The sequence below is a fragment of the Melanerpes formicivorus genome, unplaced genomic scaffold, assembly GCF_026170545.1.
Source record: "Melanerpes formicivorus ecotype bairdi unplaced genomic scaffold, bMelFor1.0.p_v2 SCAF_96, whole genome shotgun sequence".
Classification (NCBI taxonomy): domain Eukaryota; kingdom Metazoa; phylum Chordata; class Aves; order Piciformes; family Picidae; genus Melanerpes; species Melanerpes formicivorus.
In genome coordinates, this window is record NW_027142448.1 from 278,678 (window position 1) to 283,678 (window position 5,001).

Genomic DNA, 5,001 nt, shown 5'->3' on the forward strand with positions numbered 1-5,001 from the left:
TGTTGAAGAGGACAGGGCCCAGCACTGATCCCTGGGGGACACCACTGGTGACTGGCTGCCAGCTGGATGTGGCACCGTTCACTACCACTCTCTGGGCCCGGCCCTCCAGCCAGTTCCTAACCCAGCACAGAGTGTAATGGTCCAAGCCACGAGCTGACAGCTTAGCCAGCCGTTTGCTGTGGGGGATGGTGTCAAAGGCCTTGCTGAAGTCCAGGCAGACCACATCCACAGCCTCCCCACATCCACCAGACAGTCACCTGATCATAGAAAGAGGTCAGGTTGGAGAGGCAGGACCTGCCCTTCCTAAATCCCTGTTGGCTGGTCATTGAGCTTAACCATTCTACACTAAGTCTGGTGCTAAACCAGGCTTCACAGCACCATAGCTTTTCCTCTTTGAAACACCTCCAGGGTGGGGATTCAACCACCTCCCTGTGGAGCCTGTTCAGGGAACTTTCCTCTAATAGTCGACCTAAACATTTCCTGGGGCAACTTGAGCCCATTTCCTCTTGTCCTATCACTTGTTACTAGGGAAAAGAGACCAACACCCACCTTCCTCCAACCTCCTTTCAGGGACTTAAAGAGAGTGAGAAGGTCCCAGCCTCCATTTCTCCAGGCTATACAACCCCAGTTTCCTCAGGTGCTCCTTACTGTTTCCAGACCCTTCACCAGATCTGTTGCCTTTTTCAGGACACACTCCAGCACCTCAGTGTCTCTCCTGTAGTGAGGGGCCTGAAACTGAATCCAGTACTCAAGATTTGGCCTCACCAGTGCTGAGTTCAGGGAGAAAAATGACTTCCCTGGTGCTGCTGGTCACACTATTCCTGATACAGGCCTGATGCTGTTGCTCTTCTTGGCCACCTGGGCACATGGTGCCTCACCTTCAGCCAGTTATTGATCAACACCCAAGGGTCTTTCTCTGCTGGGCAGCTTTCCAGACACTCTTCCCCAAGCCTGGTGTGTTTACAGGGCTGCTGTGACCTGAGTGCAGAATCCAGCACTTGTCCTTGTTGAATTTCATATCATTGGCCTTGGCTCATCAGTCCAGCCTGTCCAGGTCCCTCTGGACAGAGGGACAGAGGCAGAGCATTCCTACCCTCAAGCAGGTCAACATTCTCTCCCAACTTAGTGACATCTGCAAATTTACTGAGGGAGCACTTGAACCCCTTGATCCCCTGGCCCAGACCATTGATAAAGGTTAAAGAGAAGTGGCAGCACTTATGGCCAGCCACCAAGTGGATTTACCAGCATTCAGTACTGCTTTCTGGGCCAGGCCAGTCAGCCAGTTTTTACCCAGTGAGTACACACTGGGTATACCCAGTGGGTATATTTCATAGGGTTCCTTTATAGCATAGCATATCTGCCCATAGAATTGAGGGAAGAGGTTAAAGCAGACAGGCAGCAGCTTTCTCTCACACTTCTCTTTCATACCCTACCAGTAAGCGCATCTGTACTGCAGCTACAGTGAAGAGGTGATTGGGAACAGTCAGCATGGCTTTGCCAAGAGCAAATCCTGCCTGACCAACCTGGTGGCCTTCTATGAGCAGGTGACAAAATTAATAGACGAGGGGAGAGCAGCTGATGTCGTTTGCCTGGAGCTGAGCAAAGCCTTCCACACTGTCCCACACCACATCCTGGTCTCCAGGCTGGTGACACATGGGTGTGATGGGTGACCACTAGATGGGTAAGGAACTGGCTTGATGGCTGCACCCAAAGAGTGGCTGTCCATGGGTCCATGTCCCAGGGGAGGCCAGGGACAAGCAGAGTCCCTCAGGGATCAGTCCTGGGACCAGGCTTGTTCAACATCTTTGTGGGTGCCATGGACAGTGGCATTGAGTGCACCCTCAGCAGGTTTGCTGATGACACCAAGCTGTGTGGTGCAGCAGACAGCTGGAGGGAAGGGATCCATCCAGAGGGACCTGGACAGGCTGGAGAGGTGGGCACAAGCCAACCTCATAAGGTTCAACAAGACCAAGGGCAGGGTCCTCCAGCTGGGTGGAGGCAATCCCAGGCACAAATGCAGGCTGGGCAGGGACTGGCTGGAAAGCAGCCCTGAGGAGAGAGCCTTGGGGGTGCTGGGGGAGGAGAAGCTCACCAGGAGCTCTCAGTGTGCACTTGCAGCCCAGAAAGCCAATCAGAGCCTGGGCTGCATCAGGAGAAGTGTGGCCAGCAGGGCAAGGGAGGTGATTCTCCCCCTCTGCTCAGCCCTGCTGAGACCCCACCTGGAGTACTGCCTCCAGTTCTGGAGCCCCTATTGCAAGAGGGATGTGGAGGTGCTGGAAGGTGTCCAGAGAAGGGCCAGGAGGATGAGCAGAGGGCTGGAGCACCTCTCCTGTGAGGACAGACTGAAGGAGTTGGGGCTGTTCAGTCTGGAGAAGAGAAGGCTCCCAGGTGACCTCATTGTGGCCTTCCAGTATCTGAAGGGGGCTCCAGGAAGGCTGGGGAGGGACTGCTCAGGATCTCAGGGAGTGATAGGACTAGGGGGAATGGAATGAAGCTGGAGGTGGGGAGATTGAGGCTGGAGGTGAGGAGGAAGTTCTTCCCCATGAGAGTGGTGAAGCCCTGCAATGGGTTGTCCAGGGAGGTGGTTGGGGCCCTGTCCCTGGAGGTGTTTAAGGCCAGGCTGGCTGAGGCTGTGGCCAGGCTGATGTAGTGTGGGGTGTCCCTGCCCATGGCAGGGGGGTTGGAACTAGATGATCCTTGTGGTCCCTTCCAACCCTGAGTGATGCTATGATACTGTGATACTATGATACACATCTGGTATTGTCTGGCATTCCTGAGATAATTCCTATCAAATGTGCACAGGTAGGGATGGAGGAAGAGATCTGCAAGTTCTGGTTTTGCCTAGAATCTGATTTCAGGTGCAGCTGAGCTAACACAACAGTGTGCTGCAGGTGCAGGGATGAGTTACCATTTCCCATCACTTTTGCTCTTCTGCTTCCTTCTCTTCATTGCATACACATTTTCAGGCATGTTGACCTGTGTTCATTCTGCACATCTTGTCATACCTCACCCTAAAAGGCCACCACAGATGAGTACAGCCATCACCTTCAAGCAAGGATTTGTACAATTTAGGGGCTTGTGTTGTGTGAGGCTGTGAGACAGAGCACTGAGTAGAGTGAGGCAGGCCCAGGGCAGGTCTGTGTCATCACTGAGCAACACAATAAAAAGAACCACCAGATTTCAGACTGTCTAGAAACATGGAGATCTGAAATGAGGCTGACATCAGCCAGGCAGAAAGGGACCTGGGGGTACTGGTTGATAGCAGGCTGAAGATGAGCCAGCAGTGTGCCCAGGTGGCCAAGAAGGCTAATGGCATCCTGCCCTGCATCAGGAAGAGTGTGGCCAGCAGGAGCAGGGAGGTCATTGTGCCCTGTACTCAGCACTGGTTAGGCCACACCTTGAGTCCTGTGTCCAGTTCTGGGCCCCTCAATATACAAGGAACATTGAGAGACTTGAATGTGTCCAGAGAAGGGCAATGAGGCTGGGGAGGGGTCTGGAGCACAGCCCTGTGTGGAGAGGCTGAGGGAGCTGGGGTTGCTTAGCCTGGAGAAGAGGAGGCTCAGGGGAGACCTTCTTGCTGTCTCCAACTCCCTGAAGGGAGGTTGTAGCCAGGTGGGGATTGGTCTCTTCTCCCAGGCAACCAGCACCAGAACAAGAGGACACAGTCTCAAGCTGTGCCAGGGGAGGTTTAGGCTCAAGGTGAGGAGAAAGTTCTTCACAGAGAGAGTCATTCACCATTGGAATGTGCTGCCCAGGGAGGTGGTGGAGTTGTTCCTGGAGGTGTTCAAGAGGGGATTGGCTGTGGCACTTGGTGCCATGGTTTAGTTAGTCATGAGGTGCTGGGTGACAGGTTGGACTTGATCTCTGAGTTCTTTTCCCACCTTATTGATTCTATGATTCTGTGATCAGGTGCTGTTAAAATTAAGACAGAAGGTAGGTTCAGTTCTGACAACAGCTACTTCTCAAGTGCTAAGTATTTCAGAAGCATAATTCAGCCAAAGGAAGTTTAGCCCAGAACTGTGAATACAGAATTCTGAACATAATTTTTCACTTCACATGGAAGTGATGCAGGCAAGCAGAATATTTTTAAACACAGTCTAAAAAGACAACAACAGCAGGGAAGGCTGAACAGTGACCCTGAAGTGGGAAAGTGAGTGGTGGAAGTGGATGGACTAAACAGCTCATGTTGTGATTGTGTGGAGTTTGGGTTTAGGTGTGTTGCCACTGGGCCCTGTTGTCCCCAGTGCAAAGGGAAGGCAGAAAATGGTATCCTGATAATCCAGCCCTTCCTAAAAAAGGCCACAGAGCCTGACTGCTCACCATATTTAGCACAACTAAATTACAATTGGCAACAGCAAGCCTTGGTTGTCACCTGCTGGCATTTTGTTCAGCCCTGGACATGAAAACACAGTTGTCTGTGCTGTTGCCAAAGAGGAAAGTCAGCCTTGCAGATAGGGAAAGAGAAAGATAAAGCCAAGCAACAAGATCATCAAGATTTAGGATGTCAGAGCTGCCACTGCCACAGCCAAAACATGTTGTGGTGTGTTTCTGAGGTGGTGAGAAGTGGTCATGCATGATGGCAGGGTCACAAGAGGTGCCTTTGCAGTCAGGTGGGGTGAGCACCCACCAAGGAGAAGCAAAATCACCAATCAGGATTTCTCCTGGTGGCTGGGAGGACCCTTGTGATGTGCAGTGAAGGGGCTGGAGCTGGGATGTCTTCTGGGAGTCACTGGGAAGAGGGCAGGAAGATCTGCCCAACTGCTCAACTCTGGGCCATTCCCTCTCTCTTTCTGCCCTCTCCTGCCCAGGCAGGTCAGAAACCCACCACTGCTGTCTGCTTCAGCTCCCAGAGATGGTGACAATGGAAGCCAGGGGCACAGTGACCATTCCATCACAAGAAACCACAAAATGGTGTGTGTTGAGGTGTAAAGGGCAAACCTGCAGGCACCAGAGAACAGCAGGGTGCTAATACAGGACTCTGGGTAGGGTGTCCCTGTAATT